This window comes from Hemiscyllium ocellatum (assembly GCF_020745735.1).
Source record: "Hemiscyllium ocellatum isolate sHemOce1 chromosome 27 unlocalized genomic scaffold, sHemOce1.pat.X.cur. SUPER_27_unloc_18, whole genome shotgun sequence".
NCBI lineage: Eukaryota > Metazoa > Chordata > Chondrichthyes > Orectolobiformes > Hemiscylliidae > Hemiscyllium > Hemiscyllium ocellatum.
Window position 1 is genome coordinate 555465 of NW_026867485.1, and position 25459 is coordinate 580923.

At 47.5% G+C, this 25459-nt stretch overlaps 10 non-coding genes across 10 annotated transcripts; all 10 read left to right on the top strand.

The window, feature by feature from the left end:
• The first annotated feature begins 511 nt into the window (after positions 1–511).
• Positions 512–585, top strand: trnan-guu (transfer RNA asparagine (anticodon GUU)). The gene has a single exon. It is a non-coding gene; the product is annotated as a tRNA-Asn (tRNA).
• A 2234-nt stretch (positions 586–2819) lies between these two features.
• Positions 2820–2893, top strand: trnan-guu (transfer RNA asparagine (anticodon GUU)). The gene has a single exon. It is a non-coding gene; the product is annotated as a tRNA-Asn (tRNA).
• Positions 2894–5121: 2228 nt separating this feature from the next.
• On the top strand, positions 5122–5195 carry trnan-guu (transfer RNA asparagine (anticodon GUU)). The gene has a single exon. It is a non-coding gene; the product is annotated as a tRNA-Asn (tRNA).
• Positions 5196–7423: 2228 nt separating this feature from the next.
• Positions 7424–7497, top strand: trnan-guu (transfer RNA asparagine (anticodon GUU)). Its single transcript has one exon. It is a non-coding gene; the product is annotated as a tRNA-Asn (tRNA).
• A 2234-nt stretch (positions 7498–9731) lies between these two features.
• On the top strand, positions 9732–9805 carry trnan-guu (transfer RNA asparagine (anticodon GUU)). The gene has a single exon. It is a non-coding gene; the product is annotated as a tRNA-Asn (tRNA).
• Positions 9806–12033: 2228 nt separating this feature from the next.
• On the top strand, positions 12034–12107 carry trnan-guu (transfer RNA asparagine (anticodon GUU)). Its single transcript has one exon. It is a non-coding gene; the product is annotated as a tRNA-Asn (tRNA).
• A 2229-nt stretch (positions 12108–14336) lies between these two features.
• Positions 14337–14410, top strand: trnan-guu (transfer RNA asparagine (anticodon GUU)). Its single transcript has one exon. It is a non-coding gene; the product is annotated as a tRNA-Asn (tRNA).
• Positions 14411–16639: 2229 nt separating this feature from the next.
• Positions 16640–16713, top strand: trnan-guu (transfer RNA asparagine (anticodon GUU)). The gene has a single exon. It is a non-coding gene; the product is annotated as a tRNA-Asn (tRNA).
• A 2227-nt stretch (positions 16714–18940) lies between these two features.
• trnan-guu (transfer RNA asparagine (anticodon GUU)) lies at positions 18941–19014 on the top strand. The gene has a single exon. It is a non-coding gene; the product is annotated as a tRNA-Asn (tRNA).
• Positions 19015–21243: 2229 nt separating this feature from the next.
• On the top strand, positions 21244–21317 carry trnan-guu (transfer RNA asparagine (anticodon GUU)). Its single transcript has one exon. It is a non-coding gene; the product is annotated as a tRNA-Asn (tRNA).
• The last annotated feature ends 4142 nt before the right edge of the window (positions 21318–25459 follow it).

Below are 25459 nucleotides of genomic sequence, written 5' to 3' on the forward strand. Positions count from 1 at the left end.
TTCAGATCGATGTTGTTAATGACCCTTTTATTCCTTCAGATCCACGTTTCGCTCACAGGGCTAGAACAGAACTGTCACCAAATACATTTACCAATCTACATTCATCCTAACGATTGTCCAGAGACAGTCCAGACAACGTCCTCTTGTTGTAGAGGCCGGGAGATTGACTCTGATGTTCTCGGGGTATGAACTGATCTGAGACATTGAAAGAATTGTCGTTCCTGCACATCAGGAATTCAAACCCCTTCTCTCCTCCGAGCCAATGAGAGAACTCGGGAACAGGCAAAACACTGAAAGGCTGGAAGGGCGACGGCCCCGGAGCACAAAGCTAGTTCCTCGTGACATGGATGTGTCTGCAGACTGTCCCCGGTGTCTCCACAATGAATGTCCCAGGCTTTATTATGTAAAAGTAAAACTGATGGACGACAATTGTAATTCTCGGTGGGGCCGGCTGAATTATGAACTCACTAACAGCCTCCCCTAAGCGATGGTGCAGCCCACACTCGCACGTGCCTCTGTGGCGCAATTGGTTAGCGCGTTCGGCTGTTAACCGAAAGGTTGGTGGTTCGAGCCCACCCAGGGGCGGTGTGTTTGCTGCCCGTTCTTGGCTTTGAAACCGTCCGCTTTTAATGGGGTCAGGAAAATGTTCCCCAAACAGAAATCCTTTCCCCAAAGGGGTTTCTGGATTGAATTAATGTCTGACGTGAGGGAATGCGGATGCTGAGAAGCCGAGACAAAAAGAGAAACTCGACAGTCCCTGTCGGAGAAAACTGAATTCTGAAACGCTGTCTCTGATTCTCATTCCACCGATGTTGCCTGACCTTCTCAGTTCCTCCTGCAGTCTCGTGTTTTGTTTTTGACTGAAAGTTCATTTCATCTTTTGCGATGAAACACCTCGACTCGCCGTGTGCAGATATTTAACCCTTTCGAATCACTGTGAAATGATTGGATTCAAACAAACTCTGCGATAATTCACTCTTTCTCTGCTCCACAGGCAGACAGACCTGGGAAGTGAAGCTGTCAGTGTGGTTCTGTATTCGTGGGCCGAGTGGTTAATGCGATGGACTTGAAATCCATTGCGCTTTCCCCACGCAGGTGTGGACCCCGCCGACTACAAAATGAGAAATGTCGCCGAAAAGAAAGGGAGCTTGCTCCCCGGCTTCTTCTTTAAGATTCAAATCAGTGGAGGGGGAAAAATATTTCACTCACATTGGGAGTGGTGGGAAACTGTAACCCACTGCCTGTTCGAGTGGAACAAGCAGATACACGCAGAGCTTCTTTTGAGGCTATGAGCCAAGTGTTTGGAAATGAGACTAGAACAGTGAGGGGCTGGAAATCGTGATCGAAATGAAGCAGGCACCTGAGGACAAGGGTGTTTCCTTTGCCAGTGAAAGATACTGCTTCACAAAGTTGTGACTGTGGAAGGGAAGCAGTGACGCTGATTATCTTTGGTTGTTGACCTTGTGACTGTTCCCATTGCTGCGCATGTCCGTGTTAACGTCAGAACTCTGCAGCATGGTGGCGTAAGATACGCAAAGGGCCGGGGCGCAATGGATGACGCATCTGAGTCCACCTAACTGTTTGAAATGCAGCTCACAGCTTCTTCACACACCCCAATTAATCTTTCTCATTGTCCTGAAGCCGGCAAACGGTTTGAATTCCCGATCTGCGGGAATGAGAATCTTCTCATTGTCTCGCGTCAATAAATATCTCTGAGAACATCGGAGTCAAGTCACAGCGTTGTCAGATGAGAGGAAGCTGAAATAACCCCACACGCTGCTGACGGGCACGTTTTACTTTTCCCAACCCACCGCCCCAACCACTGCGGCTCCTGGGAGTGGAAAGGAAACAATCACCAAAACCCAGTCTTGGCTTTGTGAGTCTTCAGAAAATAAGCAAACGTTCATCCCTTCGGATTTTCTATCCTGGGCTGACAGGGATGGGTTTTGTCACTCTTTTGTAGGACATTACAAGTGGAAGTTTTGCAGAAAAGTACCACAATGCAATCTGATTAATCAGGACCTGGATGTTTTCGGTCTTTGAATGTAAGTATTGTGCTCCAGAACATTGGTGTTCACAGTTTATAATACTTATCTTCCCAGTCCCCTGTATCACTTGTCGAAAATGTTTAATTTGCGTCTTGTAATCCTTTCACTGTCTGCTAAAGAGGCAAGTGTTTGCGTGTTTTACCTAAGTTATGTTGACCTTGCATACCTCGAGCCTCAAGCTAATTTCACGAGAAACCTTCTCCAGTTCAAAAGCAAACTGTTAGTGATGGCTCTGTTTCTTGTCACGTATCCAATTTCAGATCGATGTTGTTAATGACCCTTTTATTCCTTCAGATCCACGTTTCGCTCGATCCACAGGGCTAGAACAGAACTGTCACCAAATACATTTACCAATCTACATTCATCCTAACGATTGTCCAGAGACAGTCCAGACAACGTCCTCTTGTTGTAGAGGCCGGGAGATTGACTCTGATGTTCTCGGGGTATGAACTGATCTGAGACATTGAAAGAATTGTCGTTCCTGCACATCAGGAATTCAAACCCCTTCTCTCCTCCGAGCCAATGAGAGAACTCGGGAACAGGCAAAACACTGAAAGGCTGGAAGGGCGACGGCCCCGGAGCACAAAGCTAGTTCCTCGTGACATGGATGTGTCTGCAGACTGTCCCCGGTGTCTCCACAATGAATGTCCCAGGCTTTATTATGTAAAAGTAAAACTGATGGACGACAATTGTAATTCTCGGTGGGGCCGGCTGAATTATGAACTCACTAACAGCCTCCCCTAAGCGATGGTGCAGCCCACACTCGCACGTGCCTCTGTGGCGCAATTGGTTAGCGCGTTCGGCTGTTAACCGAAAGGTTGGTGGTTCGAGCCCACCCAGGGGCGGTGTGTTTGCTGCCCGTTCTTGGCTTTGAAACCGTCCGCTTTTAATGGGGTCAGGAAAATGTTCCCCAAACAGAAATCCTTTCCCCAAAGGGGTTTCTGGATTGAATTAATGTCTGACGTGAGGGAATGCGGATGCTGAGAAGCCGAGACAAAAAAGAAACTCGACAGTCCCTGTCGGAGAAAACTGAATTCTGAAACGCTGTCTCTGATTCTCATTCCACCGATGTTGCCTGACCTTCTCAGTTCCTCCTGCAGTCTCGTGTTTTGTTTTTGACTGAAAGTTCATTTCATCTTTTGCGATGAAACACCTAGACTCGCCGTGTGCAGATATTTAACCCTTTCGAATCACTGTGAAATGATTGGATTCAAACAAACTCTGCGATAATTCACTCTTTCTCTGCTCCACAGGCAGACAGACCTGGGAAGTGAAGCTGTCAGTGTGGTTCTGTATTCGTGGGCCGAGTGGTTAATGCGATGGACTTGAAATCCATTGCGCTTTCCCCACGCAGGTGTGGACCCCGCCGACTACAAAATGAGAAATGTCGCCGAAAAGAAAGGGAGCTTGCTCCCCGGCTTCTTCTTTAAGATTCAAATCAGTGGAGGGGGAAAAATATTTCACTCACATTGGGAGTGGTGGGAAACTGTAACCCACTGCCTGTTCGAGTGGAACAAGCAGATACACGCAGAGCTTCTTTTGAGGCTATGAGCCAAGTGTTTGGAAATGAGACTAGAACAGTGAGGGGCTGGAAATCGTGATCGAAATGAAGCAGGCACCTGAGGACAAGGGTGTTTCCTTTGCCAGTGAAAGATACTGCTTCACAAAGTTGTGACTGTGGAAGGGAAGCAGTGACACTGATTATCTTTGGTTGTTGACCTTGTGACTGTTCCCATTGCTGCGCATGTCCGTGTTAACGTCAGAACTCTGCAGCATGGTGGCGTAAGATACGCAAAGGGCCGGGGCGCAATGGATGACGCATCTGAGTCCACCTAACTGTTTGAAATGCAGCTCACAGCTTCTTCACACACCCCAATTAATCTTTCTCATTGTCCTGAAGCCGGCAAACGGTTTGAATTCCCGATCTGCGGGAATGAGAATCTTCTCATTGTCTCGCGTCAATAAATATCTCTGAGAACATCGGAGTCAAGTCACAGCGTTGTCAGATGAGAGGAAGCTGAAATAACCCCACACGCTGCTGACGGGCACGTTTTACTTTTCCCAACCCACCGCCCCAACCACTGCGGCTCCTGGGAGTGGAAAGGAAACAATCACCAAAACCCAGTCTTGGCTTTGTGAGTCTTCAGAAAATAAGCAAACGTTCATCCCTTCGGATTTTCTATCCTGGGCTGACAGGGATGGGTTTTGTCACTCTTTTGTAGGACATTACAAGTGGAAGTTTTGCAGAAAAGTACCACAATGCAATCTGATTAATCAGGACCTGGATGTTTTCGGTCTTTGAATGTAAGTATTGTGCTCCAGAACATTGGTGTTCACAGTTTATAATACTTATCTTCCCAGTCCCCTGTATCACTTGTCGAAAATGTTTAATTTGCGTCTTGTAATCCTTTCACTGTCTGCTAAAGAGGCAAGTGTTTGCGTGTTTTACCTAAGTTATGTTGACCTTGCATACCTCGAGCCTCAAGCTAATTTCACGAGAAACCTTCTCCAGTTCAAAAGCAAACTGTTAGTGATGGCTCTGTTTCTTGTCACGTATCCAATTTCAGATCGATGTTGTTAATGACCCTTTTATTCCTTCAGATCCACGTTTCGCTCACAGGGCTAGAACAGAACTGTCACCAAATACATTTACCAATCTACATTCATCCTAACGATTGTCCAGAGACAGTCCAGACAACGTCCTCTTGTTGTAGAGGCCGGGAGATTGACTCTGATGTTCTCGGGGTATGAACTGATCTGAGACATTGAAAGAATTGTCGTTCCTGCACATCAGGAATTCAAACCCCTTCTCTCCTCCGAGCCAATGAGAGAACTCGGGAACAGGCAAAACACTGAAAGGCTGGAAGGGCGACGGCCCCGGAGCACAAAGCTAGTTCCTCGTGACATGGATGTGTCTGCAGACTGTCCCCGGTGTCTCCACAATGAATGTCCCAGGCTTTATTATGTAAAAGTAAAACTGATGGACGACAATTGTAATTCTCGGTGGGGCCGGCTGAATTATGAACTCACTAACAGCCTCCCCTAAGCGATGGTGCGGCCCACACTCGCACGTGCCTCTGTGGCGCAATTGGTTAGCGCGTTCGGCTGTTAACCGAAAGGTTGGTGGTTCGAGCCCACCCAGGGGCGGTGTGTTTGCTGCCCGTTCCTGGCTTTGAAACCGTCCGCTTTTAATGGGGTCAGGAAAATGTTCCCCAAACAGAAATCCTTTCCCCAAAGGGGTTTCTGGATTGAATTAATGTCTGACGTGAGGGAATGCGGATGCTGAGAAGCCGAGACAAAAAAGAAACTCGACAGTCCCTGTCGGAGAAAACGGAATTCTGAAACGCTGTCTCTGATTCTCATTCCACCGATGTTGCCTGACCTTCTCAGTTCCTCCTGCAGTCTCGTGTTTTGTTTTTGACTGAAAGTTCATTTCATCTTTTGCGATGAAACACCTAGACTCGCCGTGTGCAGATATTTAACCCTTTCGAATCACTGTGAAATGATTGGATTCAAACAAACTCTGCGATAATTCACTCTTTCTCTGCTCCACAGGCAGACAGACCTGGGAAGTGAAGCTGTCAGTGTGGTTCTGTATTCGTGGGCCGAGTGGTTAATGCGATGGACTTGAAATCCATTGCGCTTTCCCCACGCAGGTGTGGACCCCGCCGACTACAAAATGAGAAATGTCGCCGAAAAGAAAGGGAGCTTGCTCCCCGGCTTCTTCTTTAAGATTCAAATCAGTGGAGGGGGAAAAATATTTCACTCACATTGGGAGTGGTGGGAAACTGTAACCCACTGCCTGTTCGAGTGGAACAAGCAGATACACGCAGAGCTTCTTTTGAGGCTATGAGCCAAGTGTTTGGAAATGAGACTAGAACAGTGAGGGGCTGGAAATCGTGATCGAAATGAAGCAGGCACCTGAGGACAAGGGTGTTTCCTTTGCCAGTGAAAGATACTGCTTCACAAAGTTGTGACTGTGGAAGGGAAGCAGTGACACTGATTATCTTTGGTTGTTGACCTTGTGACTGTTCCCATTGCTGCGCATGTCCGTGTTAACGTCAGAACTCTGCAGCATGGTGGCGTAAGATACGCAAAGGGCCGGGGCGCAATGGATGACGCATCTGAGTCCACCTAACTGTTTGAAATGCAGCTCACAGCTTCTTCACACACCCCAATTAATCTTTCTCATTGTCCTGAAGCCGGCAAACGGTTTGAATTCCCGATCTGCGGGAATGAGAATCTTCTCATTGTCTCGCGTCAATAAATATCTCTGAGAACATCGGAGTCAAGTCACAGCGTTGTCAGATGAGAGGAAGCTGAAATAACCCCACACGCTGCTGACGGGCACGTTTTACTTTTCCCAACCCACCGCCCCAACCACTGCGGCTCCTGGGAGTGGAAAGGAAACAATCACCAAAACCCAGTCTTGGCTTTGTGAGTCTTCAGAAAATAAGCAAACGTTCATCCCTTCGGATTTTCTATCCTGGGCTGACAGGGATGGGTTTTGTCACTCTTTTGTAGGACATTACAAGTGGAAGTTTTGCAGAAAAGTACCACAATGCAATCTGATTAATCAGGACCTGGATGTTTTCGGTCTTTGAATGTAAGTATTGTGCTCCAGAACATTGGTGTTCACAGTTTATAATACTTATCTTCCCAGTCCCCTGTATCACTTGTCGAAAATGTTTAATTTGCGTCTTGTAATCCTTTCACTGTCTGCTAAAGAGGCAAGTGTTTGCGTGTTTTACCTAAGTTATGTTGACCTTGCATACCTCGAGCCTCAAGCTAATTTCACGAGAAACCTTCTCCAGTTCAAAAGCAAACTGTTAGTGATGGCTCTGTTTCTTGTCACGTATCCAATTTCAGATCGATGTTGTTAATGACCCTTTTATTCCTTCAGATCCACGTTTCGCTCACAGGGCTAGAACAGAACTGTCACCAAATACATTTACCAATCTACATTCATCCTAACGATTGTCCAGAGACAGTCCAGACAACGTCCTCTTGTTGTAGAGGCCGGGAGATTGACTCTGATGTTCTCGGGGTATGAACTGATCTGAGACATTGAAAGAATTGTCGTTCCTGCACATCAGGAATTCAAACCCCTTCTCTCCTCCGAGCCAATGAGAGAACTCGGGAACAGGCAAAACACTGAAAGGCTGGAAGGGCGACGGCCCCGGAGCACAAAGCTAGTTCCTCGTGACATGGATGTGTCTGCAGACTGTCCCCGGTGTCTCCACAATGAATGTCCCAGGCTTTATTATGTAAAAGTAAAACTGATGGACGACAATTGTAATTCTCGGTGGGGCCGGCTGAATTATGAACTCACTAACAGCCTCCCCTAAGCGATGGTGCAGCCCACACTCGCACGTGCCTCTGTGGCGCAATTGGTTAGCGCGTTCGGCTGTTAACCGAAAGGTTGGTGGTTCGAGCCCACCCAGGGGCGGTGTGTTTGCTGCCCGTTCTTGGCTTTGAAACCGTCCGCTTTTAATGGGGTCAGGAAAATGTTCCCCAAACAGAAATCCTTTCCCCAAAGGGGTTTCTGGATTGAATTAATGTCTGACGTGAGGGAATGCGGATGCTGAGAAGCCGAGACAAAAAGAGAAACTCGACAGTCCCTGTCGGAGAAAACGGAATTCTGAAACGCTGTCTCTGATTCTCATTCCACCGATGTTGCCTGACCTTCTCAGTTCCTCCTGCAGTCTCGTGTTTTGTTTTTGACTGAAAGTTCATTTCATCTTTTGCGATGAAACACCTCGACTCGCCGTGTGCAGATATTTAACCCTTTCGAATCACTGTGAAATGATTGGATTCAAACAAACTCTGCGATAATTCACTCTTTCTCTGCTCCACAGGCAGACAGACCTGGGAAGTGAAGCTGTCAGTGTGGTTCTGTATTCGTGGGCGGAGTGGTTAATGCGATGGACTTGAAATCCATTGCGCTTTCCCCACGCAGGTGTGGACCCCGCCGACTACAAAATGAGAAATGTCGCCGAAAAGAAAGGGAGCTTGCTCCCCGGCTTCTTCTTTAAGATTCAAATCAGTGGAGGGGGAAAAATATTTCACTCACATTGGGAGTGGTGGGAAACTGTAACCCACTGCCTGTTCGAGTGGAACAAGCAGATACACGCAGAGCTTCTTTTGAGGCTATGAGCCAAGTGTTTGGAAATGAGACTAGAACAGTGAGGGGCTGGAAATCGTGATCGAAATGAAGCAGGCACCTGAGGACAAGGGTGTTTCCTTTGCCAGTGAAAGATACTGCTTCACAAAGTTGTGACTGTGGAAGGGAAGCAGTGACACTGATTATCTTTGGTTGTTGACCTTGTGACTGTTCCCATTGCTGCGCATGTCCGTGTTAACGTCAGAACTCTGCAGCATGGTGGCGTAAGATACGCAAAGGGCCGGGGCGCAATGGATGACGCATCTGAGTCCACCTAACTGTTTGAAATGCAGCTCACAGCTTCTTCACACACCCCAATTAATCTTTCTCATTGTCCTGAAGCCGGCAAACGGTTTGAATTCCCGATCTGCGGGAATGAGAATCTTCTCATTGTCTCGCGTCAATAAATATCTCTGAGAACATCGGAGTCAAGTCACAGCGTTGTCAGATGAGAGGAAGCTGAAATAACCCCACACGCTGCTGACGGGCACGTTTTACTTTTCCCAACCCACCGCCCCAACCACTGCGGCTCCTGGGAGTGGAAAGGAAACAATCACCAAAACCCAGTCTTGGCTTTGTGAGTCTTCAGAAAATAAGCAAACGTTCATCCCTTCGGATTTTCTATCCTGGGCTGACAGGGATGGGTTTTGTCACTCTTTTGTAGGACATTACAAGTGGAAGTTTTGCAGAAAAGTACCACAATGCAATCTGATTAATCAGGACCTGGATGTTTTCGGTCTTTGAATGTAAGTATTGTGCTCCAGAACATTGGTGTTCACAGTTTATAATACTTATCTTCCCAGTCCCCTGTATCACTTGTCGAAAATGTTTAATTTGCGTCTTGTAATCCTTTCACTGTCTGCTAAAGAGGCAAGTGTTTGCGTGTTTTACCTAAGTTATGTTGACCTTGCATACCTCGAGCCTCAAGCTAATTTCACGAGAAACCTTCTCCAGTTCAAAAGCAAACTGTTAGTGATGGCTCTGTTTCTTGTCACGTATCCAATTTCAGATCGATGTTGTTAATGACCCTTTTATTCCTTCAGATCCACGTTTCGCTCGATCCACAGGGCTAGAACAGAACTGTCACCAAATACATTTACCAATCTACATTCATCCTAACGATTGTCCAGAGACAGTCCAGACAACGTCCTCTTGTTGTAGAGGCCGGGAGATTGACTCTGATGTTCTCGGGGTATGAACTGATCTGAGACATTGAAAGAATTGTCGTTCCTGCACATCAGGAATTCAAACCCCTTCTCTCCTCCGAGCCAATGAGAGAACTCGGGAACAGGCAAAACACTGAAAGGCTGGAAGGGCGACGGCCCCGGAGCACAAAGCTAGTTCCTCGTGACATGGATGTGTCTGCAGACTGTCCCCGGTGTCTCCACAATGAATGTCCCAGGCTTTATTATGTAAAAGTAAAACTGATGGACGACAATTGTAATTCTCGGTGGGGCCGGCTGAATTATGAACTCACTAACAGCCTCCCCTAAGCGATGGTGCAGCCCACACTCGCACGTGCCTCTGTGGCGCAATTGGTTAGCGCGTTCGGCTGTTAACCGAAAGGTTGGTGGTTCGAGCCCACCCAGGGGCGGTGTGTTTGCTGCCCGTTCTTGGCTTTGAAACCGTCTGCTTTTAATGGGGTCAGGAAAATGTTCCCCAAACAGAAATCCTTTCCCCAAAGGGGTTTCTGGATTGAATTAATGTCTGACGTGAGGGAATGCGGATGCTGAGAAGCCGAGACAAAAAAGAAACTCGACAGTCCCTGTCGGAGAAAACTGAATTCTGAAACGCTGTCTCTGATTCTCATTCCACCGATGTTGCCTGACCTTCTCAGTTCCTCCTGCAGTCTCGTGTTTTGTTTTTGACTGAAAGTTCATTTCATCTTTTGCGATGAAACACCTAGACTCGCCGTGTGCAGATATTTAACCCTTTCGAATCACTGTGAAATGATTGGATTCAAACAAACTCTGCGATAATTCACTCTTTCTCTGCTCCACAGGCAGACAGACCTGGGAAGTGAAGCTGTCAGTGTGGTTCTGTATTCGTGGGCGGAGTGGTTAATGCGATGGACTTGAAATCCATTGCGCTTTCCCCACGCAGGTGTGGACCCCGCCGACTACAAAATGAGAAATGTCGCCGAAAAGAAAGGGAGCTTGCTCCCCGGCTTCTTCTTTAAGATTCAAATCAGTGGAGGGGGAAAAATATTTCACTCACATTGGGAGTGGTGGGAAACTGTAACCCACTGCCTGTTCGAGTGGAACAAGCAGATACACGCAGAGCTTCTTTTGAGGCTATGAGCCAAGTGTTTGGAAATGAGACTAGAACAGTGAGGGGCTGGAAATCGTGATCGAAATGAAGCAGGCACCTGAGGACAAGGGTGTTTCCTTTGCCAGTGAAAGATACTGCTTCACAAAGTTGTGACTGTGGAAGGGAAGCAGTGACACTGATTATCTTTGGTTGTTGACCTTGTGACTGTTCCCATTGCTGCGCATGTCCGTGTTAACGTCAGAACTCTGCAGCATGGTGGCGTAAGATACGCAAAGGGCCGGGGCGCAATGGATGACGCATCTGAGTCCACCTAACTGTTTGAAATGCAGCTCACAGCTTCTTCACACACCCCAATTAATCTTTCTCATTGTCCTGAAGCCGGCAAACGGTTTGAATTCCCGATCTGCGGGAATGAGAATCTTCTCATTGTCTCGCGTCAATAAATATCTCTGAGAACATCGGAGTCAAGTCACAGCGTTGTCAGATGAGAGGAAGCTGAAATAACCCCACACGCTGCTGACGGGCACGTTTTACTTTTCCCAACCCACCGCCCCAACCACTGCGGCTCCTGGGAGTGGAAAGGAAACAATCACCAAAACCCAGTCTTGGCTTTGTGAGTCTTCAGAAAATAAGCAAACGTTCATCCCTTCGGATTTTCTATCCTGGGCTGACAGGGATGGGTTTTGTCACTCTTTTGTAGGACATTACAAGTGGAAGTTTTGCAGAAAAGTACCACAATGCAATCTGATTAATCAGGACCTGGATGTTTTCGGTCTTTGAATGTAAGTATTGTGCTCCAGAACATTGGTGTTCACAGTTTATAATACTTATCTTCCCAGTCCCCTGTATCACTTGTCGAAAATGTTTAATTTGCGTCTTGTAATCCTTTCACTGTCTGCTAAAGAGGCAAGTGTTTGCGTGTTTTACCTAAGTTATGTTGACCTTGCATACCTCGAGCCTCAAGCTAATTTCACGAGAAACCTTCTCCAGTTCAAAAGCAAACTGTTAGTGATGGCTCTGTTTCTTGTCACGTATCCAATTTCAGATCGATGTTGTTAATGACCCTTTTATTCCTTCAGATCCACGTTTCGCTCACAGGGCTAGAACAGAACTGTCACCAAATACATTTACCAATCTACATTCATCCTAACGATTGTCCAGAGACAGTCCAGACAACGTCCTCTTGTTGTAGAGGCCGGGAGATTGACTCTGATGTTCTCGGGGTATGAACTGATCTGAGACATTGAAAGAATTGTCGTTCCTGCACATCAGGAATTCAAACCCCTTCTCTCCTCCGAGCCAATGAGAGAACTCGGGAACAGGCAAAACACTGAAAGGCTGGAAGGGCGACGGCCCCGGAGCACAAAGCTAGTTCCTCGTGACATGGATGTGTCTGCAGACTGTCCCCGGTGTCTCCACAATGAATGTCCCAGGCTTTATTATGTAAAAGTAAAACTGATGGACGACAATTGTAATTCTCGGTGGGGCCGGCTGAATTATGAACTCACTAACAGCCTCCCCTAAGCGATGGTGCAGCCCACACTCGCACGTGCCTCTGTGGCGCAATTGGTTAGCGCGTTCGGCTGTTAACCGAAAGGTTGGTGGTTCGAGCCCACCCAGGGGCGGTGTGTTTGCTGCCCGTTCTTGGCTTTGAAACCGTCCGCTTTTAATGGGGTCAGGAAAATGTTCCCCAAACAGAAATCCTTTCCCCAAAGGGGTTTCTGGATTGAATTAATGTCTGACGTGAGGGAATGCGGATGCTGAGAAGCCGAGACAAAAAGAGAAACTCGACAGTCCCTGTCGGAGAAAACGGAATTCTGAAACGCTGTCTCTGATTCTCATTCCACCGATGTTGCCTGACCTTCTCAGTTCCTCCTGCAGTCTCGTGTTTTGTTTTTGACTGAAAGTTCATTTCATCTTTTGCGATGAAACACCTAGACTCGCCGTGTGCAGATATTTAACCCTTTCGAATCACTGTGAAATGATTGGATTCAAACAAACTCTGCGATAATTCACTCTTTCTCTGCTCCACAGGCAGACAGACCTGGGAAGTGAAGCTGTCAGTGTGGTTCTGTATTCGTGGGCGGAGTGGTTAATGCGATGGACTTGAAATCCATTGCGCTTTCCCCACGCAGGTGTGGACCCCGCCGACTACAAAATGAGAAATGTCGCCGAAAAGAAAGGGAGCTTGCTCCCCGGCTTCTTCTTTAAGATTCAAATCAGTGGAGGGGGAAAAATATTTCACTCACATTGGGAGTGGTGGGAAACTGTAACCCACTGCCTGTTCGAGTGGAACAAGCAGATACACGCAGAGCTTCTTTTGAGGCTATGAGCCAAGTGTTTGGAAATGAGACTAGAACAGTGAGGGGCTGGAAATCGTGATCGAAATGAAGCAGGCACCTGAGGACAAGGGTGTTTCCTTTGCCAGTGAAAGATACTGCTTCACAAAGTTGTGACTGTGGAAGGGAAGCAGTGACACTGATTATCTTTGGTTGTTGACCTTGTGACTGTTCCCATTGCTGCGCATGTCCGTGTTAACGTCAGAACTCTGCAGCATGGTGGCGTAAGATACGCAAAGGGCCGGGGCGCAATGGATGACGCATCTGAGTCCACCTAACTGTTTGAAATGCAGCTCACAGCTTCTTCACACACCCCAATTAATCTTTCTCATTGTCCTGAAGCCGGCAAACGGTTTGAATTCCCGATCTGCGGGAATGAGAATCTTCTCATTGTCTCGCGTCAATAAATATCTCTGAGAACATCGGAGTCAAGTCACAGCGTTGTCAGATGAGAGGAAGCTGAAATAACCCCACACGCTGCTGACGGGCACGTTTTACTTTTCCCAACCCACCGCCCCAACCACTGCGGCTCCTGGGAGTGGAAAGGAAACAATCACCAAAACCCAGTCTTGGCTTTGTGAGTCTTCAGAAAATAAGCAAACGTTCATCCCTTCGGATTTTCTATCCTGGGCTGACAGGGATGGGTTTTGTCACTCTTTTGTAGGACATTACAAGTGGAAGTTTTGCAGAAAAGTACCACAATGCAATCTGATTAATCAGGACCTGGATGTTTTCGGTCTTTGAATGTAAGTATTGTGCTCCAGAACATTGGTGTTCACAGTTTATAATACTTATCTTCCCAGTCCCCTGTATCACTTGTCGAAAATGTTTAATTTGCGTCTTGTAATCCTTTCACTGTCTGCTAAAGAGGCAAGTGTTTGCGTGTTTTACCTAAGTTATGTTGACCTTGCATACCTCGAGCCTCAAGCTAATTTCACGAGAAACCTTCTCCAGTTCAAAAGCAAACTGTTAGTGATGGCTCTGTTTCTTGTCACGTATCCAATTTCAGATCGATGTTGTTAATGACCCTTTTATTCCTTCAGATCCACGTTTCGCTCACAGGGCTAGAACAGAACTGTCACCAAATACATTTACCAATCTACATTCATCCTAACGATTGTCCAGAGACAGTCCAGACAACGTCCTCTTGTTGTAGAGGCCGGGAGATTGACTCTGATGTTCTCGGGGTATGAACTGATCTGAGACATTGAAAGAATTGTCGTTCCTGCACATCAGGAATTCAAACCCCTTCTCTCCTCCGAGCCAATGAGAGAACTCGGGAACAGGCAAAACACTGAAAGGCTGGAAGGGCGACGGCCCCGGAGCACAAAGCTAGTTCCTCGTGACATGGATGTGTCTGCAGACTGTCCCCGGTGTCTCCACAATGAATGTCCCAGGCTTTATTATGTAAAAGTAAAACTGATGGACGACAATTGTAATTCTCGGTGGGGCCGGCTGAATTATGAACTCACTAACAGCCTCCCCTAAGCGATGGTGCAGCCCACACTCGCACGTGCCTCTGTGGCGCAATTGGTTAGCGCGTTCGGCTGTTAACCGAAAGGTTGGTGGTTCGAGCCCACCCAGGGGCGGTGTGTTTGCTGCCCGTTCTTGGCTTTGAAACCGTCCGCTTTTAATGGGGTCAGGAAAATGTTCCCCAAACAGAAATCCTTTCCCCAAAGGGGTTTCTGGATTGAATTAATGTCTGACGTGAGGGAATGCGGATGCTGAGAAGCCGAGACAAAAAGAGAAACTCGACAGTCCCTGTCGGAGAAAACGGAATTCTGAAACGCTGTCTCTGATTCTCATTCCACCGATGTTGCCTGACCTTCTCAGTTCCTCCTGCAGTCTCGTGTTTTGTTTTTGACTGAAAGTTCATTTCATCTTTTGCGATGAAACACCTAGACTCGCCGTGTGCAGATATTTAACCCTTTCGAATCACTGTGAAATGATTGGATTCAAACAAACTCTGCGATAATTCACTCTTTCTCTGCTCCACAGGCAGACAGACCTGGGAAGTGAAGCTGTCAGTGTGGTTCTGTATTCGTGGGCGGAGTGGTTAATGCGATGGACTTGAAATCCATTGCGCTTTCCCCACGCAGGTGTGGACCCCGCCGACTACAAAATGAGAAATGTCGCCGAAAAGAAAGGGAGCTTGCTCCCCGGCTTCTTCTTTAAGATTCAAATCAGTGGAGGGGGAAAAATATTTCACTCACATTGGGAGTGGTGGGAAACTGTAACCCACTGCCTGTTCGAGTGGAACAAGCAGATACACGCAGAGCTTCTTTTGAGGCTATGAGCCAAGTGTTTGGAAATGAGACTAGAACAGTGAGGGGCTGGAAATCGTGATCGAAATGAAGCAGGCACCTGAGGACAAGGGTGTTTCCTTTGCCAGTGAAAGATACTGCTTCACAAAGTTGTGACTGTGGAAGGGAAGCAGTGACACTGATTATCTTTGGTTGTTGACCTTGTGACTGTTCCCATTGCTGCGCATGTCCGTGTTAACGTCAGAACTCTGCAGCATGGTGGCGTAAGATACGCAAAGGGCCGGGGCGCAATGGATGACGCATCTGAGTCCACCTAACTGTTTGAAATGCAGCTCACAGCTTCTTCACACACCCCAATTAATCTTTCTCATTGTCCTGAAGCCGGCAAACGGTTTGAATTCCCGATCTGCGGGAATGAGAATCTTCTCATTGTCTCGCGTCAATAAATATCTCTGAGAACATCGGAGTCAAGTCACAGCGTTGTCAGATGAGAGGAAGCTGAAATAACCCCACACGCTGCTGACGGGCACGTTTTACTTTTCCCAACCCACCGCCCCAACCACTGCGGCTCCTGGGAGTGGAAAGGAAACAATCACCAAAACCCAGTCTTGGCTTTGTGAGTCTTCAGAAAATAAGCAAACGTTCATCCCTTCGGATTTTCTATCCTGGGCTGACAGGGATGGGTTTTGTCACTCTTTTGTAGGACATTACAAGTGGAAGTTTTGCAGAAAAGTACCACAATGCAATCTGATTAATCAGGACCTGGATGTTTTCGGTCTTTGAATGTAAGTATTGTGCTCCAGAACATTGGTGTTCACAGTTTATAATACTTATCTTCCCAGTCCCCTGTATCACTTGTCGAAAATGTTTAATTTGCGTCTTGTAATCCTTTCACTGTCTGCTAAAGAGGCAAGTGTTTGCGTGTTTTACCTAAGTTATGTTGACCTTGCATACCTCGAGCCTCAAGCTAATTTCACGAGAAACCTTCTCCAGTTCAAAAGCAAACTGTTAGTGATGGCTCTGTTTCTTGTCACGTATCCAATTTCAGATCGATGTTGTTAATGACCCTTTTATTCCTTCAGATCCACGTTTCGCTCACAGGGCTAGAACAGAACTGTCACCAAATACATTTACCAATCTACATTCATCCTAACGATTGTCCAGAGACAGTCCAGACAACGTCCTCTTGTTGTAGAGGCCGGGAGATTGACTCTGATGTTCTCGGGGTATGAACTGATCTGAGACATTGAAAGAATTGTCGTTCCTGCACATCAGGAATTCAAACCCCTTCTCTCCTCCGAGCCAATGAGAGAACTCGGGAACAGGCAAAACACTGAAAGGCTGGAAGGGCGACGGCCCCGGAGCACAAAGCTAGTTCCTCGTGACATGGATGTGTCTGCAGACTGTCCCCGGTGTCTCCACAATGAATGTCCCAGGCTTTATTATGTAAAAGTAAAACTGATGGACGACAATTGTAATTCTCGGTGGGGCCGGCTGAATTATGAACTCACTAACAGCCTCCCCTAAGCGATGGTGCAGCCCACACTCGCACGTGCCTCTGTGGCGCAATTGGTTAGCGCGTTCGGCTGTTAACCGAAAGGTTGGTGGTTCGAGCCCACCCAGGGGCGGTGTGTTTGCTGCCCGTTCTTGGCTTTGAAACCGTCTGCTTTTAATGGGGTCAGGAAAATGTTCCCCAAACAGAAATCCTTTCCCCAAAGGGGTTTCTGGATTGAATTAATGTCTGACGTGAGGGAATGCGGATGCTGAGAAGCCGAGACAAAAAAGAAACTCGACAGTCCCTGTCGGAGAAAACGGAATTCTGAAACGCTGTCTCTGATTCTCATTCCACCGATGTTGCCTGACCTTCTCAGTTCCTCCTGCAGTCTCGTGTTTTGTTTTTGACTGAAAGTTCATTTCATCTTTTGCGATGAAACACCTAGACTCGCCGTGTGCAGATATTTAACCCTTTCGAATCACTGTGAAATGATTGGATTCAAACAAACTCTGCGATAATTCACTCTTTCTCTGCTCCACAGGCAGACAGACCTGGGAAGTGAAGCTGTCAGTGTGGTTCTGTATTCGTGGGCGAGTGGTTAATGCGATGGACTTGAAATCCATTGCGCTTTCCCCACGCAGGTGTGGACCCCGCCGACTACAAAATGAGAAATGTCGCCGAAAAGAAAGGGAGCTTGCTCCCCGGCTTCTTCTTTAAGATTCAAATCAGTGGAGGGGGAAAAATATTTCACTCACATTGGGAGTGGTGGGAAACTGTAACCCACTGCCTGTTCGAGTGGAACAAGCAGATACACGCAGAGCTTCTTTTGAGGCTATGAGCCAAGTGTTTGGAAATGAGACTAGAACAGTGAGGGGCTGGAAATCGTGATCGAAATGAAGCAGGCACCTGAGGACAAGGGTGTTTCCTTTGCCAGTGAAAGATACTGCTTCACAAAGTTGTGACTGTGGAAGGGAAGCAGTGACACTGATTATCTTTGGTTGTTGACCTTGTGACTGTTCCCATTGCTGCGCATGTCCGTGTTAACGTCAGAACTCTGCAGCATGGTGGCGTAAGATACGCAAAGGGCCGGGGCGCAATGGATGACGCATCTGAGTCCACCTAACTGTTTGAAATGCAGCTCACAGCTTCTTCACACACCCCAATTAATCTTTCTCATTGTCCTGAAGCCGGCAAACGGTTTGAATTCCCGATCTGCGGGAATGAGAATCTTCTCATTGTCTCGCGTCAATAAATATCTCTGAGAACATCGGAGTCAAGTCACAGCGTTGTCAGATGAGAGGAAGCTGAAATAACCCCACACGCTGCTGACGGGCACGTTTTACTTTTCCCAACCCACCGCCCCAACCACTGCGGCTCCTGGGAGTGGAAAGGAAACAATCACCAAAACCCAGTCTTGGCTTTGTGAGTCTTCAGAAAATAAGCAAACGTTCATCCCTTCGGATTTTCTATCCTGGGCTGACAGGGATGGGTTTTGTCACTCTTTTGTAGGACATTACAAGTGGAAGTTTTGCAGAAAAGTACCACAATGCAATCTGATTAATCAGGACCTGGATGTTTTCGGTCTTTGAATGTAAGTATTGTGCTCCAGAACATTGGTGTTCACAGTTTATAATACTTATCTTCCCAGTCCCCTGTATCACTTGTCGAAAATGTTTAATTTGCGTCTTGTAATCCTTTCACTGTCTGCTAAAGAGGCAAGTGTTTGCGTGTTTTACCTAAGTTATGTTGACCTTGCATACCTCGAGCCTCGAGCTAATTTCACGAGAAACCTTCTCCAGTTCAAAAGCAAACTGTTAGTGATGGCTCTGTTTCTTGTCACGTATCCAATTTCAGATCGATGTTGTTAATGACCCTTTTATTCCTTCAGATCCACGTTTCGCTCACAGGGCTAGAACAGAACTGTCACCAAATACATTTACCAATCTACATTCATCCTAACGATTGTCCAGAGACAGTCCAGACAACGTCCTCTTGTTGTAGAGGCCGGGAGATTGACTCTGATGTTCTCGGGGTATGAACTGATCTGAGACATTGAAAGAATTGTCGTTCCTGCACATCAGGAATTCAAACCCCTTTTCTCCTCCGAGCCAATGAGAGAACTCGGGAACAGGCAAAACACTGAAAGGCTGGAAGGGCGACGGCCCCGGAGCACAAAGCTAGTTCCTCGTGACATGGATGTGTCTGCAGACTGTCCCCGGTGTCTCCACAATGAATGTCCCAGGCTTTATTATGTAAAAGTAAAACTGATAGACGACAATTGTAATTCTCGGTGGGGCCGGCTGAATTATGAACTCACTAACAGCCTCCCCTAAGCGATGGTGCAGCCCACACTCGCACGTGCCTCTGTGGCGCAATTGGTTAGCGCGTTCGGCTGTTAACCGAAAGGTTGGTGGTTCGAGCCCACCCAGGGGCGGTGTGTTTGCTGCCCGTTCTTGGCTTTGAAACCGTCCGCTTTTAATGGGGTCAGGAAAATGTTCCCCAAACAGAAATCCTTTCCCCAAAGGGGTTTCTGGATTGAATTAATGTCTGACGTGAGGGAATGCGGATGCTGAGAAGCCGAGACAAAAAGAGAAACTCGACAGTCCCTGTCGGAGAAAACGGAATTCTGAAACGCTGTCTCTGATTCTCATTCCACCGATGTTGCCTGACCTTCTCAGTTCCTCCTGCAGTCTCGTGTTTTGTTTTTGACTGAAAGTTCATTTCATCTTTTGCGATGAAACACCTAGACTCGCCGTGTGCAGATATTTAACCCTTTCGAATCACTGTGAAATGATTGGATTCAAACAAACTCTGCGATAATTCACTCTTTCTCTGCTCCACAGGCAGACAGACCTGGGAAGTGAAGCTGTCAGTGTGGTTCTGTATTCGTGGGCGGAGTGGTTAATGCGATGGACTTGAAATCCATTGCGCTTTCCCCACGCAGGTGTGAACCCCGCCGACTACAAAATGAGAAATGTCGCCGAAAAGAAAGGGAGCTTGCTCCCCGGCTTCTTCTTTAAGATTCAAATCAGTGGAGGGGGAAAAATATTTCACTCACATTGGGAGTGGTGGGAAACTGTAACCCACTGCCTGTTCGGGTGGAACAAGCAGATACACGCAGAGCTTCTTTTGAGGCTATGAGCCAAGTGTTTGGAAATGAGACTAGAACAGTGAGGGGCTGGAAATCGTGATCGAAATGAAGCAGGCACCTGAGGACAAGGGTGTTTCCTTTGCCAGTGAAAGATACTGCTTCACAAAGTTGTGACTGTGGAAGGGAAGCAGTGACGCTGATTATCTTTGGTTGTTGACCTTGTGACTGTTCCCATTGCTGCGCATGTCCGTGTTAACGTCAGAACTCTGCAGCATGGTGGCGTAAGATACGCAAAGGGCCGGGGCGCAATGGATGACGCATCTGAGTCCACCTAACTGTTTGAAATGCAGCTCACAGCTTCTTCACACACCCCAATTAATCTTTCTCATTGTCCTGAAGCCGGCAAACGGTTTGAATTCCCGATCTGCGGGAATGAGAATCTTCTCATTGTCTCGCGTCAATAAATATCTCTGAGAACATCGGAGTCAAGTCACAGCGTTGTCAGATGAGAGGAAGCTGAAATAACCCCACACGCTGCTGACGGGCACGTTTTACTTTTCCCAACCCACCGCCCCAACCACTGCGGCTCCTGGGAGTGGAAAGGAAACAATCACCAAAACCCAGTCTTGGCTTTGTGAGTCTTCAGAAAATAAGCAAACGTTCATCCCTTCGGATTTTCTATCCTGGGCTGACAGGGATGGGTTTTGTCACTCTTTTGTAGGACATTACAAGTGGAAGTTTTGCAGAAAAGTACCACAATGCAATCTGATTAATCAGGACCTGGATGTTTTCGGTCTTTGAATGTAAGTATTGTGCTCCAGAACATTGGTGTTCACAGTTTATAATACTTATCTTCCCAGTCCCCTGTATCACTTGTCGAAAATGTTTAATTTGCGTCTTGTAATCCTTTCACTGTCTGCTAAAGAGGCAAGTGTTTGCGTGTTTTACCTAAGTTATGTTGACCTTGCATACCTCGAGCCTCAAGCTAATTTCACGAGAAACCTTCTCCAGTTCAAAAGCAAACTGTTAGTGATGGCTCTGTTTCTTGTCACGTATCCAATTTCAGATCGATGTTGTTAATGACCCTTTTATTCCTTCAGATCCACGTTCCGCTCACAGGGCTAGAACAGAACTGTCACCAAATACATTTACCAATCTACATTCATCCTAACGATTGTCCAGAGACAGTCCAGACAACGTCCTCTTGTTGTAGAGGCCGGGAGATTGACTCTGATGTTCTCGGGGTATGAACTGATCTGAGACATTGAAAGAATTGTCGTTCCTGCACATCAGGAATTCAAACCCCTTCTCTCCTCCGAGCCAATGAGAGAACTCGGGAACAGGCAAAACACTGAAAGGCTGGAAGGGCGACGGCCCCGGAGCACAAAGCTAGTTCCTCGTGACATGGATGTGTCTGCAGACTGTCCCCGGTGTCTCCACAATGAATGTCCCAGGCTTTATTATGTAAAAGTAAAACTGATAGACGACAATTGTAATTCTCGGCGGGGCCGGCTGAATTATGAACTCACTAACAGCCTCCCCTAAGCGATGGTGCAGCCCACACTCGCACCTGCCTCTGTGGCGCAATTGGTTAGCGCGTTCGGCTGTTAACCGAAAGGTTGGTGGTTCGAGCCCACCCAGGGGCGGTGTGCTTGCTGCCCGTTCTTGGCTTTGAAACCGTCCGCTTTTAATGGGGTCAGGAAAATGTTCCCCAAACAGAAATCCTTTCCCCAAAGGGGTTTCTGGATTGAATTAATGTCTGACGTGAGGGAATGCGGATGCTGAGAAGCCGAGACAAAAAGAGAAACTCGACAGTACCTGTCGGAGAAAACGGAATTCTGAAACGTTGTCTCTGATTCTCATTCCACCGATGTTGCCTGACCTTCACAGTTCCTCCTGCAGTCTCGTGTTTTGTTTTTGACTGAAAGTTCATTTCATCTTTTGCGATGAAACACCTAGACTCGCCGTGTGCAGATATTTAACCCTTTCGAATCACTGTGAAATGATTGGATTCAAACAAACTCTGCGATAATTCACTCTTTCTCTGCTCCACAGGCAGACAGACCTGGGAAGTGAAGCTGTCAGTGTGGTTCTGTATTCGTGGGCCGAGTGGTTAATGCGATGGACTTGAAATCCATTGCGCTTTCCCCACGCAGGTGTGAACCCCGCCGACTACAAAATGTGAAATGTCGTCGAAAAGAAAGGGAGCTTGCTTCCCGGCTTCTTCTTTAAGATTCAAATCAGTGGAGGGGGAAAATATTTCACTCACATTGGGAGTGGTGGGAAACTGTAACCCACTGCCTGTTCGGGTGGAACAAGCAGATACACGCAGAGCTTCTTTTGAGGCTATGAGCCAAGTGTTTGGAAATGAGACTAGAACAGTGAGGGGCTGGAAATCGTGATCGAAATGAAGCAGGCACCTGAGGACAAGGGTGTTTCCTTTGCCAGTGAAAGATACTGCTTCACAAAGTTGTGACTGTGGAAGGGAAGCAGTGACGCTGATTATCTTTGGTTGTTGACCTTGTGACTGTTCCCATTGCTGCGCATGTCCGTGTTAACGTCAGAACTCTGCAGCATGGTGGCGTAAGATACGCAAAGGGCCGGGGCGCAATGGATGACGCATCTGAGTCCACCTAACTGTTTGAAATGCAGCTCACAGCTTCTTCACACACCCCAATTAATCTTTCTCATTGTCCTGAAGCCGGCAAACGGTTTGAATTCCCGATCTGCGGGAATGAGAATCTTCTCATTGTCTCGCGTCAATAAATATCTCTGAGAACATCGGAGTCAAGTCACAGCGTTGTCAGATGAGAGGAAGCTGAAATAACCCCACACGCTGCTGACGGGCACGTTTTACTTTTCCCAACCACCGCCCCAACCACTGCGGCTCCTGGGAGTGGAAAGGAAACAATCACCAAAACCCAGTCTTGGCTTTGTGAGTCTTCAGAAAATAAGCAAACGTTCATCCCTTCGGATTTTCTATCCTGGGCTGACAGGGATGGGTTTTGTCACTCTTTTGTAGGACATTACAAGTGGAAGTTTTGCAGAAAAGTACCACAATGCAATCTGATTAATCAGGACCTGGATGTTTTCGGTCTTTGAATGTAAGTATTGTGCTCCAGAACATTGGTGTTCACAGTTTATAATACTTATCTTCCCAGTCCCCTGTATCACTTGTCGAAAATGTTTAATTTGCGTCTTGTAATCCTTTCACTGTCTGCTAAAGAGGCAAGTGTTTGCGTGTTTTACCTAAGTTATGTTGACCTTGCATACCTCGAGCCTCAAGCTAATTTCACGAGAAACCTTCTCCAGTTCAAAAGCAAACTGTTAGTGATGGCTCTGTTTCTTGTCAGATGTGCAGATTTACGCTGGGAAGGCGAGAGAATGAAACGAATAGAGACACACGTTGACTTAAGTGTAGAACCAGCAGAGCGAAGGTGGGCCGCATGGCCTCCGTCTGCGCTGCGACACATGCTGTGATTCAGTGTGAAATCACAGTTCGACCAACAGAATGTGGGAATTTAGTAAAAACGTTTCTATTTACACAGCCTCCATACGTCTGCGAAACAGCATTTTACACGACAGCAGCGGAGGTCTTTGACATCAGTCTCGAACGTGCATGCCGCGTGCCAGATGAAAACCTGAAGTGCTCTGTGGGCAGCGGTCACACAAGCAGAGTGGCGCAGCGGGAGCGTGGTCGTTGGATCGAAACCGTCCTCTACTATTGTTCAATGCTACCTCGAGCTGCTTTCCTTTGGATCGGCGCTCTCTTCTGAATGGCATGTAGCATATCCGTGCACTCGCCAACTCCACTCCATTCAAGGGGCATGGTTTTAGAAGTCTCAGTGGCATTCTGTTCTTCAGCAGTTTTCTCTGAACTGAATCGCAAAACCAGTTCTCTGCGATGCCAATCAGCTGGTCAAGTTGAAACAAATGCCTTGCGTTTTCGTCCATTCCCTGCAGTGATTCGCCACCCTGGTTCAGACGTGAATGACAAGCATGTCAAATACCTCATCACGACTCAGACACAGTTCCCCAACGATTCGGACGGATCCCACCGATTGTGAGTAACCTCAGAGAGAGAGAGACAGGCAGTCGCCGTGGACTCGATGGGCTGAACGGCTTGTGTCTACTCGAGAATGGTGCTACGTGTTTATGCCGTCCCACTGCCTGTCTCTGGACAGAGAGGCTGAGGGAGCAAAACTGGTTCATTTTTAACTGTCCCTTCCGTGTTGGACTGCCTGCAGTCCCTCAGCTCAGGGCCGTGGGGAGGACTCTCAGTGAGTGAAGGTTTCACTCGGATTCTCTTCATCTGCGACACTTGGGGCTCAGATGTTAACTGCTGCGCGGTAGCAACAAAGAAAGCGATGCCCACTTTGCAATAGACTTTCCGTAAGATTGCTGCGTGAAGACGATTTCTGAACACCAACAAGGATGCACAACAATGTGAATTTACCTGGGCGAAGAGTCCTCGGTGTCCATTTCTTTCTGTCCTGCCAGCACAGCATCTTTCTATCTCTCCGATAACAGACCTTTGGAGAAAGTTCACAATCAAAGTTGTTCATGTTCCCCGCGTTAGTATAACTGACACCTCTCACCCCAAGGGTTTCAGGGAGAGAGGGAGAAAGAGAGAGAGAGAGAGCAGAAGAGCGAATGGACTCTACCCTCCACCAACCCTAAATCCGCCCCCCCCCCCCTCCTCCCAGAACAACGTGCAAGTAGAAATAAACTGGTTTAATTATCTACCAGTGGAGATAGTCCAGTTCCTGGGGATGAGACAAACATCAGCGCCTCGGGGACAGAATGGCAAGCAGATTTTCTGGAAACGCTTTGCTGCTTGCAATTCTTGGAGCAATGTGGAATGTACTTCACACTGAGCAAGTTTCAGCTGGCTCAGAGTCTCCAATGTACATTGCTGTGTTTGCCGCCAGCACAGGGAGAGAACAATAGGAAGGACGTAGGAGTGAATAACGATCCGCGTGAGAGGGCGAATAACTGTTCATGGAGACTGTTAGTGGCTAACAATACGTAGTGTGTCATAGCAGACGAGGTGATAACAAGGAGTCGTTTGTGTGGTAGGGGTCAAGGACATGGGGGAGTTCAAGCCCTAAAGTTCTGGAACTCGATATTGAAGACCGGAGGGCTGGAAGGTCTCCAAGTGGAAAATGAGGTGTTGTTCTTTCATCTGGAGCTAGAACACTGCTGCAAGCCTGAGACAGAGATGTTGGCCAGGGAACAGGGTGATGTGTTAAAGTGGCAGACAACCGCCAGGTCAGGGCCTTTTTCCTCCGGGCAGAACCGGGATGTTCTGCGAAGCAGTCACCTAGTTTATGCTTCATGCTACATTGGGGAAACGACACTGCGAGCAGTGAATGCAGTGGACTAGGTTGTGGCAAAAGTGCTGCTTCACCTGGCAGGTATGTTTGAGCCCTTGGATATTCTGGAGGGGGCAGGTAAATGGGCAGGTGTTACACATTCGGCGGTTGCAGGCGAAAGTGACTTGGCACAATGGGAGGTGGGTGTGGGGTGTTGCGATTGAAGGAAGAGTGGACCCGAAGTGTAACCCCTGGCACAACGGGTGTGTGTTGGGACCATAACCCATTCTCTCCTATTCACTCAATGTCGTCTTTAGCAGCTTTCCCGTATAAAAGCGCTCTGTTCTGCACCTCGCCTTCTCATCTGCTTCCGAAAAAAGCTTGGGGCATAAATATTTCACAGTGATATACTGATCCAATGTGCACAGTCGAGTTGATACACTTGTGGAGATCTGCGTGGTCTTCTCCTGTTC